This window comes from Salvelinus namaycush, unplaced genomic scaffold, assembly GCF_016432855.1.
Source record: "Salvelinus namaycush isolate Seneca unplaced genomic scaffold, SaNama_1.0 Scaffold973, whole genome shotgun sequence".
NCBI lineage: Eukaryota > Metazoa > Chordata > Actinopteri > Salmoniformes > Salmonidae > Salvelinus > Salvelinus namaycush.
The window spans coordinates 15,220-31,781 of NW_024061723.1; the positions used below are offsets into that span (position 1 = coordinate 15,220).

Sequence of the window (16,562 nt, forward strand, 5' to 3'; positions counted from 1 at the left end):
GGGAAAAAGCAGCAACTACAAACGCAGGATTACAGGAATAAGGAGTATTTCTGGACATGGGAGGAAATACTGGACGGAAAGGGACCCTGGGCGCAAACTGGAGAATATCGCCGCTCTTGTGAGTGGAAGGAGGCAGCCACAGCCCAGGAGCGGTGGTATGAGGAGGCAGCAAGGAGACGTGGCTGGAAGCCGGAGAATCAAGCTCAAGACCGGAGATATGAAGGTACGTGGCTAGCACGGAAGCCCGTGAAGAAACCCCAAAAATTTCTTGGGGGGGCTAAGAGGTAGTGGTTCAAGGGCAGGTAGGAGACCTGCGCCCACTTCCCAGGCTAACCGTGGAGACCGGGAGTACGGGCAGACACCGTGTTACGCAGTAGAGCGCACGGTGTCTCCTGTACGTGTTCATAGCCCGGTGCGGGTTATTCCACCTCCCCGCACTGGTAGGGCTAGATTGAGCATTGAGCCAAGTGCCATGAAGCCGGCTCTACATATCTGGCCACCAGTACGTCTCCTCGGGCCGGCTTACATGGCACTTGGCTCAATGCTCAATCTAGCCCTACCAGTGCGGGGAGGTGGAATAACCCGCACCGGGCTATGAACACGTACAGGAGACACCGTGCGCTCTACTGCGTAACACGGTGTCTGCCCGTACTCCCGGTCTCCACGGTTAGCCTGGGAAGTGGGCGCAGGTCTCCTACCTGCCCTTGAACCACTACCTCTTAGCCCCCCCAAGAAATTTTTGGGGTTTCTTCACGGGCTTCCGTGCTAGCCACGTACCTTCATATCTCCGGTCTTGAGCTTGATTCTCCGGCTTCCAGCCACGTCTCCTTGCTGCCTCCTCATACCACCGCTCCTGGGCTGTGGCTGCCTCCTTCCACTCACAAGAGCGGCGATATTCTCCAGTTTGCGCCCAGGGTCCCTTTCCGTCCAGTATTTCCTCCCATGTCCAGAAATACTCCTTATTCCTGTAATCCTGCGTTTGTAGTTGCTGCTTTTTCCCTCGTTGCTTGATCCTTTGTTGGTGGGTGGTTCTGTAACGGCTGCTCTCCTCCTCTTCGTCTGAAGAGGAGAAGCATGGGTCGGACCAATACGCATCGAGGTATGCAGTCATAATGAATTTATTTAAATGATAGACGAACACGAAACACTTGAGAATTTACAAAATAACAAACGCAGTCAACAGACCTGGACACGAACTTACATATAACGTGAAGAACGCATGAACAGGTAACAGACTACATACAAAACGAACGAACAAACGAATACCGAAACAGTCCCGTGTGGCGTAACATACTGACACAGGAGACAACCACCCACCAACAAACAATGTGAAAACACCTACCTTAATATGACTCTCAATCAGAGGAAATGAAAACCACCTGCCTCTAATTGAGAGCCATATCAGGTCACCCTTAAACAAACATAGAAACACATAACATAGACTACCCACCCAAACTCACGCCCTGACCGTCAAACACATACAAAATAACAGAAAACCGGTCAGGAACGTGACACCTTCGTACTTTAAAGGGTTGTGATAATTATACTGGAGTTCCGTAACTAGTTCCTGTTAACCAGCTCTGGATCCAGTTAACCAGCTCTGGATCCTCCTGGATATTTAAATAAGTTAATAATTTACTCCTGTTTTTCTATAATCATGACGATCTATCAAAAAGCAACTGATAATGTATTTGCAATATGATTGGAAAAACTTAGAATAGGTTGAAATAGGTAATGTCCTTCATTTGGCTTTGAAAAAAATACCCTGGAAAATCAGTCTGTCATCTCAGACTTATCTGAACTGGATAGTGTTGGGTTCTGATTTCTTGAAATGTACTTATTCATGCCACTGAGGGAGAAAGGGGAATGTATAACATTTACATTATGTCAGGATATGTTATCGTTAGCCATCAGGGATCCTATGGGAGGAGGACAGACACAGTCTGGTACCAGTCACCATGACAGCCGTGAGTTGGGGACTAGTGAGCACTTTGGGGTAGAGGTCAGGTCAGATGAAGTGAGGAAGAACAGATATCACTAAGGTTCTGTCTAGCAACAGAGATGTAATGGCTGTTCAGATGTGTAGGAGGAGACTCAGCAGAGGAGAAAGGGTTAAATATCAGTGCTTGTGTGAATATGTTTTTGTTAATTCAGATGTTCGATCCTTTGGGAAGAATAAACTTGGTTTAAGCTTTCATAGTGTCCGTCGAGTTCTTACTCTGGTAATTAGAACCTAATACTAAACTGCAGAATGAGTTTAAGGTTTGTGGGTTGCACACCAAAAAAATAACATGCCAAAAATAACATGCCAAACTCCAGCTCACAGCTCAAAAGTTTTGGGTCAGTTAGAAATGTCCTTGTTTTTGAAAGAAAAGCACATTTTTGTCCATTAAAATAATATGCCTCACAAGTTCTCAACTGGCAGCTTCATTAAATAGTACCCGCAAAACCCCAGTCTCAACGTCAACAGTGAAGAGGCGACTCCGGGATGCTGGCCTTCTAGGCAGAGTTGCAAAGAAAAAGACATATCTCAGACTTGCCAATAAAAAGAAATTATTAACATGGGTAAACGAACACTGGACAGAGGATCTCTGCCTAGAAGGCCAGCATCCCGGAGTCGGCTCTTCACTGTTGACATTGAGACTGGTGTTTTGCGGGTACTATTTAATGAAGCTGCCAGTTGAGGACTTGTGAGGAGTTTGTTTCTCAAACTAGACACTCTAATGTACTTGTCCTCTTGCTCAGTTGTGCACCGGGGCCTCCCACTCCTCTTTCTATTCTGGTTAGAGCCAGTTTGCGCTGTTCTGTGAAGGGAGTAGTACACAGCGTTGTACGAGATCTTCAGTTTCTTGGAATTTCTCGCATGGAATAGCCTTCATTTCTCAGAACAAGAATAGACTGACGAGTTTCAGAAGAAAGTTCTTTGTGTCTGAAGAAAGTTATTTGTTTCTGGCCATTTTGAGCCTGTAATCGAACCCACAAATGCTGATGCTCTAGAAACTCAACTAGTCTAAAGGCCAGTTTTATTGCTTCCTTAATCAGAACAACAGTTTTCAGCTGTGCTAACATAATTGCAAAAGGGTTTTCTAATGATCAATTAGCCTTTTAAAATTATAAACTTGGATTAGCTAACACAACGTGCCATTGGAACACAGGATTGATGATTGCTGATAATGGGCCTCTGTACGCCTATGTAGATATTCCATAAAATATCTGCCATTTTCAGCTACAATAGTCATTTACAACATTAACAATGTCTACACTGTATTTCTGATCAATTTGATGTTATTTTAATGGACAGAAAATTATGATTTTCTTTCAAAAACAAGGACATTTCTAAGTGACCTCAAACTTTGAACGGTAGTATATATTTTTATGGGGGAAATGTGGTAAAAACAACATGCACTGTTTTTTTCTGCTAGTAAATATATCCAATTCCCTAGAATACAATCTGCTTCTTGAAAATATCACAACCCTTTTGTAGCATTTTTAACATTCCCAGCTCCTCTGAGATATTCTACGACCAGCTAAAACTTGCCTGTAGCTTTACATTTCAGCTCTCTGTGTGTTTAATCAATCAAACATGTTATTTATGACAACCTCAACTACATTGGAGGTGTTGTGCACTTAATGTGCTTACTCCATATAGGAATTCCCCAGGGAGTTAGAAGGATATACAGTATGTAGCATAGAAAAAAGGCCACTTCTCATACACAGATACAGTTGAAGTCGGGAGTTTACATACACCTTAGCCAAATACATTTAAACTCAGTTTTTCACCATTCCTGACATTTAATCCTAGTACAATGTCCCTGTCTTAGGTCAGTTAGGATCACCACTTTATTTTAACAATGTGAATTGTCAGAATAATAGTAGAGAATGTTAGGAGTGTGTATTGGAGGCGAAGTCAGGTGCATGAGAGCAGAGTGTATTGAACAGGCACACTTTTTATTCCGGTCCAAAATGACAGCACAAAGTAACATAAAATGTGCCCAAACACGGAACATAGACAAAAAGTAATGCGCGGAACAATATCCACAATTCCAAAATACACGAAACACAAACAATCTTACACAAAGACATGATGGGGAACAGAGGAATAAATACATATGGATTGATTGGGGAATGAAAACCAGGTGTGAATGGAACAAGACAAAACAAATGGATACATGAAAAATGGAGCGGCGATGGCTAGAAAGCCGGTGATGTCGACCGCCGCCCGAACAGTACCCCCCCTGACGCGCGGCTCCAGCGGTGTGTCGACAGCGGCCTCGGGGACGACCCGGAGGGCGAGGCGCAGGGTGATCCGGCCGGCGAGGGTGGAACTCACGCAGTAGTTCAGGGTCTAATACATCAGCCACCGGAACCCAGCACCTCTTCAGTCTCCTAGCTGCCCGGATGTACTCCAGGTTGCAGTGGTCAGTCCAGATGAGGAAAGGGTGTTTAGCCCCCTCAAGCCAATGTCTCCACGCCTTCAAAGCCTTAACCACAGCCAACAGCTCCCGGTCCCCCACATCATAGTTCCGCTCCGCCGGGCTGAGCTTCTTCGAGAAGAAAGCACAGGGGCGGAGCTTCGGTGGCGTGTCTGAGCGCCGAGAGAGCACGGCTCTGATCCCAGCCTCAGCTGCCCAAAAGCCCTGTCCGCCTCAAACGACCACTTCAGACGTACAGGACCCCCCTTCAGCAGTGAGGTAATGGGACCAGCCACCTGGCCAAAACCCCGGATAAATCTCCGGTAGCAATTGGCAAACCCTAAAAATCGCTGCACCTCCTTTACCGTTTTCACGTACGAAGCCTCCAGTGATGATCCATGGCCCGAAGCCTCCAGTGATGATCCATGGCCCGAAGCCTCCAGTGATGATCCATGGCCCGGAGCCTCCAGTGATGATCCATGGCCCGGAGCCTCCAGTGATGATCCATGGCCCGGAGCCTCCAGTAATGATCCATGGCCCGGAGCCTCCAGTGACGATCCATGGCCCGGAGCCTCCAGTGACGATCCATGGTCCGGAGTCTCCAGCGACGGTCGGCAGTCCTGAGTCTCCAGCGACGGTCTGCAGTCCTGAGTCTCCAGCGACGGTCGGCAGTCCGGAGAGCCTCCAGCGACGGTCTGCGGTCCAGAGCCTTCAGCGACAGTCTGCAGCCTAGAGCTTCCAGTGGCGGTTCCCAGTCCAGAGCCTCCTGCGAGGTTTCCCAGTCCGGAGCCTCCGGCGACGATCTACGGTCCGGAGTCTCCATCGACGATCTACGGTCCGGAGTCCCCGACGACGATCTACGGTCCGGAGTCCCCGGCGACGATCTACGGTCCGGAGTCCCCGGCGACGACCCACGGTCCGGTTCCACGGAAGCGGAGGGATCAGCGAGCGGAGCGGGGTCTACGTCCCGAACCGGAGCCGCCACGAGGCTAGATGCCCACCCGGACCCTCCCCCATGGAGTCAGGTTTTGCGGCTGGAGTCCGCACCTTTGGGGGGGGGGGGGGGGGGGTACTGTCACGTCCTGACCTTAGAGAGCCTTTCAATTTCTCCATTTGGTTAGGTCGGGGTGTGATTTGGATGGGCATTCTAGTTTTTCTATTTCTTTGTTGGCCGGGTATGGTTCCCAATCAGTAACGATTTTCCTCCTCTTCAGACGAGGGGTATGAAGGATCGGACCAATACGCAGCGTGGTAAGTGTCCATGATATTTTAATAAACTGAACACGACAAAATACAAAAATAACAAAGTGAATGATAACGAAAACCGAAACAGTCCTGAAATGTGAAACAAACACTAACACAATCACCCACAACACACAATGGAAAACAGGCTACCTAAATATGGCTCCCAATCAGAGACAACGATAAACAGCTGCCTCTGATTGGGAACCACACCAGGCCAAACACATAGAAAACAAACAACCTAGAAAAAAGAACATAGACTGCCCACCCTAACCAAACTAAAATAGAGACACAAAAAAAGAACTAAGGTCAGGACGTGACACAATCAGAGGCAGCGGTCTATTGTTGTCTCTGATTGGGGATCATACTTAGGCAGCCTTTTTTCCATCTTTAGTTTGTGGGATCTTGTCTATGTATAGTTGCTTTCTGCACTACATGTAGGTTTACGTTTGTTTTTGTATTTTGGTGTTTTTTTCGGTGTAATTTAAATAAAAGTAAAATGTACGCCTACCATGCTGCACCTTGGTCCAATCCATCTCTAAATGAACGTGACAGGATGACTGTTCCTTCTTCTGACAGTCTGACTGTAAAGAGGACCGCTTTTGACAATGCGTACTGTGGATGACGATCAGCCGAGTAAGAACTGCACAGCAGAGAATCTACCACTGTGTTATTTTCTACCCCTCTGTGATGATTGTGGAATTCTTCCTGGCTCTACCGCTCAACCTCAGTGCTTTATCTTTTATATTCAAAATGAAGTTCTGGAAATCTAACAGCAACAACATGAAGGGGAGTGGCGGAGTACAGAGGGTGGAACTTACAAAGCCATGTTGTTCATGCTGTTTCTGAATTGAGGTGCCAGTATTGCCTTCCTGACTGGGATTTCAGTTGATCCTTACTTTAATGTAGTTCATCCTGGAAAAAATAACTTCCTTAAGTTCTTCAAAAAGTCTCCTCATATCTCTGTCATCATCTAGCTACTGCTGCTCCCCCTGAATATCCCAACCATGCTGAAGACCTTTGAGTGCTGTAACAGTTATGGGCGTAAAATGTCACTGGTCGAGGACGTCACTGACACTTTGAGAGAGGTTGTGTTTTTCGCCCAGATTCTCATCCCTTTCTTTGTGTTGGTCTACTGCACGGCCCACAATGTCAACACACTCAAAAAGAAGCAGGGGATAGGACCAAGCTGTGTCGAGCAGTGTTTCTGGTCACCTCAGTTGTCTTGGTATTCTCTTTCTATTTCCTGCCTTGTACCATAGCTACAATGGTTCTGTTGATTGTGAGAGTTGAGAATTTACCCAGAGCAGAAGATATAGCTGTCTTTGACGGTCTCATGGTTTTGTCCTACATGGTTTGTCTAGTGGACCCAAATGTGTACTGCTTAAGCAGCACTAAGTTCAAAAGCCTCGACCTGACAACTTATTGTCCCTGTCTAAAAATAGATGAAAGCACAAACTCAGCAGGAAACAACTCAAATCCAAAACGCAGCAACAATGTAACGCAGCATAGTAGGTAAAATACTTACTAAATACAAAAAAATAGGAAATTAATTACTGTTTTATGACTGCATTAAGACTGTTTGTTCTCATGATGAGACATTCATGTTAGTTTGCTACATCAGACAATGATTCACTACTTGTTTATGTTATCGTCATATATCGTCATCTGGTTTCTTTAACCAGTGATGTCGTCATGTTAAACCACTCATAATGACTCTGTTGTTGCTAATTGTCTGGGTCAAATAAATATTCCTCTTAAGTTATGTTTATTTATTTATTACTACAGTACTACTACTACTCTTGATGAGGCCAATGTATATACTTTTTTTATAGTTTGAGAGTTTTATTTCTTCCCGCCTTTACAACTTAATTATTAGAAGTTGATCAAAATATTTTCCGAGCTTCTGTTATCATACCATATACTGCAGTAGTTACAACAAAAACAGACCACGACGTGGTCATCCATACTTCTTACCATGGAGGGAATGTGTCAGAACAGGACCCGTTTTGGGCAGCCATCCATCTCCTGAGGGAGGTGAAGCATAAACGTTTGATCTCTGATTGGACCTCTGTGGGTTGGCAGAGAGACCAGAGGTATCCACTCCAGCAGCCAGAGCAGGCATCAGGCCCAGCCACTGGGCAGAGAGAGAGGGGGATAACAGCAGTCCTGCCGATGAGAAACAGAGAGGGACTTTAGGTGGAGGATTTAAAAGGTAAAATTCCTAAGAGATCGAGGAAAATACTAGGTCTTGTTGTTACAAGGAAGCATCCCCCAAGAGCTCCTCTAGTCAACACAGCAATTTTTCTTTATATAAAAAATAACTTAAAAACATAAATTGTCAAGGCCTTTGACTAAATATAACTGGAAAACATTGCATGTTACAAAACAATACTTCAATAATGTAAATAAAGATCATTTAATAAACAATTCTGAATTTAAAAAAATGATTGCTTGTATTGCTTTTGACTGTGGAATGAAATAGATAACTCATCTCACAACATTTTATTTTTAGTAACTTGGCCCGGTGCCTTTAACTCTGTAAGTAAATGCACTTAAATGAAATCTTTAGGTTACGTTCCTTGACAGTTTAAGGCAGGGCATTGACATCTGCTATTTTTATGAAATATCTACATTGGTCATTTCATCGGATAATCACGTTTCCTTAGAAACTATGTGTGAAGGAGAGCCTTCACTATGGACTAAATGACTAGTTTTAAATATATGGATTCAAAGTATTTATTGCCATTTTAAACTATAAATTATTGTGATGCAGTGTTTTTTTTCTGTATCGATTTATTTAATCCATAACCTGCGCTTTCTATCATCTCCAAACATGTCCTGTAGTAGTGCATTGCTCATTGTATTGCCTAATTGGTGGGAGGGGCTTATCAGCACAGCAGCCTTCAACGTGTAACCAGGGCCTTTCTTAACAAGGTGTGTTTCCTGACTGTGTGGAAGAGACATTTGTTATAGCCACCAGCCATGTGTGTTTCATTTGTTAGTCTGCAGTTTAAAAAAAACAATTAAGTACTTTTTAACTTTATTTCTCAGTTCCTCTTTTATGCCTTTAGATGACAAGGTATCGGCCAGCCTGTCACACTGTCTATAGTCTTTATTGTTGTTTTTAGATCAAGCCAAGATAAAGATTCATGCACACTTCTGTTCGTATAGATAAACCCTCAAGCTACATCACCTGTTTTTCTGTTCCTGTGGATATGAGCTATGCACGTAGATTCCTTACATTTTTATTCGTGCTCTTGTGGCGGACACAGAAAGAGAAACATTATTTATCTTTATTCAAAAGGGGAATAGGCTGATCTTGCAGAGTTCTGTAATTCTGTCAGAAGAACAATGGATGCGGTCCATCTTCAGAACACATCCTCAAACACTGAGGTCGATCACTGCAACGTGGGGAATCAGATGATATACAGTCTTCTCTAAAGTGATGATTGTGGAATTCACTCTGGCCTTGCCTCTCAACCTGTCAGTGCGCTACATCTTCCTCTTCCTCTTCAAATTCTGGAAAATCAACAGCATCTTCCTCTTCAATATTGTGGGTCCAGATCTTCTGCTGGTGATATGCTTGCCAGCCAAAGCCTATCACTTCCAGCACGGACTAAGCCGAAGTGAGAACAAGCTGGTCTGTATCAATCTTGAAGCGTGGATTCCGATTGGTCAGACCAGCGTTGAATAGCCCTTAGCATGGGTATATCCTGTTTGAGTTTCTGCCTATAGGAAGGGAGAAGCAAAATGGAGCCGTGGTCAGATTTGCCAAAAGGAGGGCAAGGGAGGGCTTTGTGTGCCTCGCGGAAGTTAGAGCAGCAGGGATCCAGTGTTTTACCTGCGCGAGTGCGACATTCAATATGCTGATAGAATTTAGGTAGTCTTGTTCTCTAATATGCCTTGCTAAAATCCCCAGCTACAATAAATGCAGCCTCAGGATATATTGTTTCCTGTTAGAATAAAGTCTAGTGAAGTTCCTTGAGGGCCGTCGGGGTATCGGCTTGAGGGGGATATACATGGCTGTGACAATAACCGGGGAGAATTTCTTTGGGATATAATACGGTAGGCATTTGATTGTGAGGAATTCTAGGTCATGTGAACAAAAGGACTTGAGTTCCTGTATGTTGTTACGATTACACCATGAGATATACACCCCCGCCCTTCTTCTTCCTGTCCGAGTGACGCACAAAGAATCCCGGTGGCTGTACTGACTCTGACAGTATATCCCGAGAGAGCCATGTTTCCGTGAAACAGAGTATGTTACAATCCTTGATGTCTCTCTGGAAAGCAACCCTTGCCCTAATTTCATCTACCTTTTTATCTAGAGACTGGACATTAGCAAGTAATATACTCGGAAGCGGTGGTTGGTGTGCGCGCCTTCGAAGTCTGACCAGAGGACCGCTCTGTCTGCCTCTTCTCCGGCAGCGTTGTTTTGGGTCAGCCTCTGGAATCAGTTCAAATGCCCTGGGTGGTTCGGACAAAGGATCCGCTTGGGAAAGTCGTATTCCTGGTCGGTCGGACTTGGGCTGGTGATGTCTCGGGACATAGACCTTTTTAGAAGGTCTATGTCCCTTGAGTTGGAAAATGTGTGATAGCAGTGGACTAATGGTAGCTTTCTGTGTAATATGTAACAGTATGTTTTTGGATTGTAACTTTGGTGATAGAGTCACCAAATTGCACACACAGCTAGGACAGCGTTTTATAAATATGTGTAGAAACAAAGCCTTAACCCCACAGAAGTCTTATTCCCAATACGGCTGCCAAACAAGTCAATGGGATCTTATTGGACAATTTCACATGACCATACCTGTATGAAATATAATTGTAGTATGCCCCAAAATGTTCATAGTGATGTAGAATACACAACCACATGAGCCAGGAGTGCCAAATATATAAAGATAAATTATTCACAGAAATGCGGTAAAAATGTGCCCAAAAAGCTGTCTGAATTGCTGATTTCTGAAGATGTTATGATCAATCATCTTCAAACATGCAAAATGGATATGTAAATGTAAATAGTCATGGAAATGAGCTGCTTAAAAGTATATACAATGTTATCCTAGTAGCTGTTTTCATTATGAGGACTTTAAACCGGCCTCATACATTCCATTACAATGTAACAAAATCCAATGTTGGGCTTGTTGAGGCCAATTATTACTTTTAGTATTCTAGTAGCAGACCAATCTGCTATCGTGGAGAGCGAGAGTACGGGCAGACACCGTGTTATGCGGAAGATCGCACGGTGTCTCCTGTACGTGTACTTAGCCCGGTGCGGTACATCCCAGCTCCACGTATCGGCCGGGCTAGATTGAGCATTGAGCCAGGTGCCATGAAGCCGGCTCAACGCGTCTGGTCTCCAGTGCGTCTCCTCGGGCCGGCATACATGGCACCAGCCTTACGCATGGTGTCCCCGGTTCGCCAACACAGCCCAGTGCGGGTTATTCCACCTCCCCGCACTGGTCGGGCTACGGGGAGCATTCAACCAGGTAAGGTTGGGCAGGCTCGGTGCTCAAGGGAGACAGTACGCCTGCACGGTCCGGTATATCTGGCGCCACCTCCCCGCCCCAGCCCAGTACCACCAGTGCCTACACCAGCACCAGGCTTCCAGTGTGTCTCCAGAGCCCTGTTCCTCCTCCACGCACACGCCCTGTGGTGCCTGTCTCCAGCCCGGTACCACCAGTTCCGGCACCATGCACCAAGCCTCCTGTGCGTCTCCAGAGCCCTGTGCGCCCTGTTGTTGCTCCCCACACTAGCCTTGAGGTGCGTGTCCTTAGCCCGGTACCACCAGTTCCGGCACCACGCACCAGGCCTACTGTGCGCCTCAGCCGGCCAGAGTCTGCCATCTGCCCAGCGCCGCCTGCACTGCCTGTCTGCCCAGTGCCGCCTGCGCTATCCGTCTGCCCAGCGCCGTCTGAACTGCCCGTCTGTCCTGAGCCTTCAAAGCCGCCCGTCTGTCCTGAGCCTTCAAAGCCGCCCGTCTGTCCTGAGCCTTCACAGCCGCCCGTCTGTCCTGAGCCTTCAAAGCCGCCCGTCTGTCCTGAGCCTTCAGAGCCGTCCGTCAGTCAGGAGCCGCTAGAGCCGTCAGTCAGTCAGGATCTGCTAGAGCCGTCAGTCAGCCAGGATCTGCCAGAATCGTCAGTCAGCCAGGAGCTACCTGTCACGCCGGCGATGCCGGAATTCCCCCTCAGTCCGGAGCTGCCCCTCAGTCCGGAGCTGCCCCTCAGTCCGGTGCTGCCCCTCAGTCCGGTGCTGCCCCTCAGTCACCGGAGCTGCCCCTCAGTCTGGTGCTGCCCCTCAGTCCGGTGCTGCCCCTCCGTCCGGTGCTGCCCCTCCGTCCGGTGCTGCCCCTCCGTCCAGAGGCGCCCATCAGTCCAGTGGGGTTAATTTGGAGGGTCCCCATTATGAGGAGGCCACGGAAGTGGGGATTAACTATGGTGGGGTGGGGACCACGACCAGTGCCAGAGCCGCCACCGTGGACAGATGCCCACCCAGACCCTCCCCTATAGGTTCAGGTTTTGCGGCCGGAGTCCGCACCTTGGGGGGGGGGGGGGGGGGTACTGTCACGTTCCTGACCTTATTTCCTTTGTTTAGTCTTGTTTAGATGGTCAGGATGTGAGCTGGGTGGGCATTCTATGTTATGTGTTTCTATGTTGGGTTCATTGTTATCTAGCCTGATATGGTTCTCAATCAGGGGCAGGTGTTTTACGTTTCCTCTGATTGAGAACCATATTAAGGTAGGCTGTTCTCACTGTTTGTTTGTGGGTGATTGTTGCCGTGTCTGTGTTTTGTTCGCCACACGGTACTGTTTTCGTTCGTTTGTTCACGTCGTTTATTGTTTTGTATTTTGCCTAGTGTTTTTTCATCTTCGTTGCTAATATTAAAATATGTATTCAAACCACGCTGCGCTTTGGTCCGATCCTTGCTCCTCCTCAGACGAGGAGGATTACGACGAGCGTTACAATTCCGAAAACGTGTCTGATGGATAGCTGTGAATCTAAGCTTTCTGATGCTATATGATTGAAGGGTGTAAGGGAGCAATAACATGCTGTACATTGGGTAAAATCCCTATGGGAAACATGAATGGAATGGAGGGATGAAAGGAAGAGTGCTAACACACAGAAAGCTACCATTGGTCCACTGCTTTCACACATTTTACAACTCTAGGGACATGGACCTTCCAAATAATCCCTAAGACATCATCGGCGAAGTGAGTCCGACGGCCCAAATATGGGGGTCTCATGAACTAATATGACCACAAAAGCAATAAATGTTCACACAGTAATCAAATGATAGGGGAGAGTGGGGTAAGTTGAGACAATTTTTACATTCAGCATCACTCCGTCAAGGGAAATATAGTTTTCTGTATAACAAAGACATCTATATATATTTCAGGATGTTGTGTATCCCTGGAAATAATCAGAATTCATGTAAACATTACAGTTTTGAAAACATAGCTTGTCCAAAAAAAGTGGTCTCTTGGCACAACTTACCGTTATGGGTTAAGTTGAGCCACGGGATAGGTTAAGTTAAGCCACCTACAAACTTCTGTACTGAATGAAATATTACCACTACCTTTCTAAAACCATGTCTATCTTTACTTCCCCAAACACAATTTAACACAATCACTTTTTTTCTTTAAATTATTTTAAGCATCTTTTAACACAGGCTTAACAACTAACAAACACTTTGTACATTTATTGACACTTTTAACATAGGCCATAATAATCATCATAATCATAATAATCATCATAATTTCATCTACCTTTTTATCTAGAGACTGGACATTAGCAAGTAATATACTCGGAAGCGGTGGTTGGTGTGCGCGCCTTCGAAGTCTGACCAGAGGACCGCTCTGTCTGCCTCTTCTCCGGCAGCGTTGTTTTGGGTCAGCCTCTGGAATCAGTTCAAATGCCCTGGGTGGTTCGGACAAAGGATCCGCTGACTGTGATAATGCCTTGCATTACGCCTGGGAAGAAAACACACTCAACTTACCCCAAGACAAACATTTGACAATGTTAGCCCACACAGCTACAAGGATGCACTTCATGCTAGGTTTAGGACCTCATAAATAAATAAAGGTATAAAAAAAATGTATTGAAGCATATAGAGTGGGGAGTGGAAAATTGAAAACTAGCTGTTATTGGTAGAGTTTTGTTACCAGGCAGGCCAAAACTCCATCACACCAACACAGGCTGAAATGATTTTCAAACAGCTCTTACACTAAAAGGACATTATATCATAATTTGCACAATTTCACAGTACTATTCCAACCTCATAGTGTGGAAATATATATAAAACACAGGAAAATCCTGTTTTTGACTGCACTAGGCCGATAAGTCATTTCCCACTGGCTTTTTCAGGATGAAAACAAAGGTAAAGTGAAAACGCAGCTAAATGTCATAGTACATTGCACTTTAACCTCATTGGGTCTTTTGTGTAAAGAGCTTTTTGAAGAAAGTAAATGTAAGTGGACATGAATGCATAGCAACTTTATGTGCTTTACATGTCTCTGATTTATCACTGGAGATTATGCGACGGTCCTTATACACACCTGTGGCTGTTCATTAGTTCAGAAAAACCTGTTTAGCCTGAAAAGATTAGTGCTGCTACAAGATGAAATGACATGTAATTTCTTAAATTACCCAACAGAGCATTGTGTTATTGCCTCTGTGTATTGAACAAATCTTAAGCAACCACTGCCTTGGAGCTGACATGATCTTCTTAGTAACCTCAAAAACAAATGATCATCTCTAAACTATCAACACTTCGGAAAGTCCCTTTGGACTAAATCTATTTTCAAGATCATCAAATACAGTTAAATGTACTAAATTAACTTTGCACTTTCTAACAAAATACTACTTTGTAAACATATTTCATGCCTCTCCACTGAATTAATTTGTATTTGCTATTTGATGGTGGTTGTTTTACGTTGAGCTCAGTCAGTCAGTACCCACCTGGCCCCATGAGGGACAGGAGTCTGCTCTGCTCCTGTACAACTCTGTGTAGCTGCTCCACCTGCTGTTGAACTAGCTGCTCCTGTTGCCCTGGGCCCTTCACCGATGCAGACATAGACAACACTCAACACACAGCAGGGTCTGTTGACAGCTTCAGCATCATTATGTAATACTACAACATAAATTAACGTTTATTCGTCACATGAACAGGATACAGCACGAGGTGCCTTATTGCTATTAAAAACTCATTACCGACATAATTAGAGCAGTAAAAATTATTTTTTTCTCATACCCGTGGTATACGTCTGATATACCACGGCTGTCAGCCAATCAGCATTCAGGGGTCGAACCACCCAGTTTATAAATAGTAATACAACTGGTTGTGGTAGAATATGTACACATAGGATATACAGTATAAATGATCAGGGTGTCAGGTAGCCTAGCGTTTAAGAGGGTTGGACCAGTAACTGAAAAGTTGCTGGTTCGAATCCCTGAGCCGAAGAGTTGAAAACTCTGTCGATGTGCACTTGAGCAAGGCACTTAACCTTAATTGCTCCTGTAAGTCGCTCTGTATAAGAGCGTCTGCTAAATGACTAAAATGTAAATTAATTTTCTGTCAACCATGACTGTTATTTATAAGTAGGTTAATAAAGTAAATAGTGATCTTGGTTGAGCAGTTGAATTGTACAGCAGCATTGACAGTGTATGTGTGTGATTATTTGTATGATTAGTGCTATATTAAACTGATAGCCAACAGCGCAGGGAAGCAGTTCACATGAGAGTGCCAGTGTGAATGAAGGTTACTGTGCTACATGCACACATTGATCAATAATGCTGCTTCAAGTAGAGTGCAGCAAGTAAAATGAGTTTAAGTGGGTAATATACCCTCAATTCAAGTAGTTTTGAACACAACTGTAAATTGGTATGTTACTGCCACCTACTGGTAAGCAAGAGTGCATGCATCAAATCAGTGAGTAAAAGCAATTCAGACCGAAACTTGAAACAAATATGTCTACAATAGTAGGCTACACTGTATGGTTTAAATACACTACTGACCTGCTGGAGAGCTCTCTGTAGCATTAGTTGTCGTGTAGTTTGTAGTGATGAGTTACTGTCTGAGGCAGCCTCCTGTGGGTTTTCTCTATGAACAGCATCATGGCTCAGTGAATGGGATAGAGACAGGGGACTAGAGCCCAGCTCAGCTGCATGAGGATTTAGGTGGGTCCTTTGGTTATCCATGTCATGTGTTCCAGTGTTATGTGGCTCCTGTCGTGGTACCTGGCCCAGGTCTGCCTCTGGCTCAAACGATCCACCTGCTGACCATGTTCTCAGGCTATTGTTGTCCATGGGGATTTCAGCTGACATTATTACATTCAGAGATGCTTCATGAAATACTCTTGATTATCACCTTCTGTTAACAATGGCATGTTTTTGAGTAATGTCTGGTCTCTGCAAGTTGGAAAGAGAAATGTAGGGAAGGTCGTAACAGGGTAATGTGGGATAACTTGCTCTACATTTCTTAAGTCATTCTAACAAAAAGATTCTGATTTAAGTTGAGGTAATATGTTTTCATTTAGAAAACGTGATATAAATCGAATTAAGTTACAGCTACAAACTTTTTATACACGGAGTGAACAAAATATTAGGAACACCTGCTCTTTCCATGACCCAGACTGACCAGGTGAATCCATGTGGGATATTTACCCCACATTACCCGAAATGTTTTGCTTGAATAGCTCACATGTGAGGTTTTGCACAATATCCTACATTAACGTTATATGTGCATTATAGATAGACCTTTATCAACAACAAAAAAGCAAATTACGTTTCTAACTTTTATAAACGTGTTGAGTTGTCTTTGAAGAGATTATTGGTAGAAAAGTATACATTCCATGAAACAGCAATTCATTTTTATTATAGTTAGATAAAAACGTACCTTTTTCTTTAA

At 44.8% G+C, this 16,562-nt stretch overlaps 1 pseudogene; it reads left to right on the forward strand.

Moving 5' to 3' along the window:
- The first annotated feature begins 6,262 nt into the window (after positions 1 to 6,262).
- LOC120043601 lies at positions 6,263 to 7,173 on the forward strand (annotated as a pseudogene).
- The last annotated feature ends 9,389 nt before the right edge of the window (positions 7,174 to 16,562 follow it).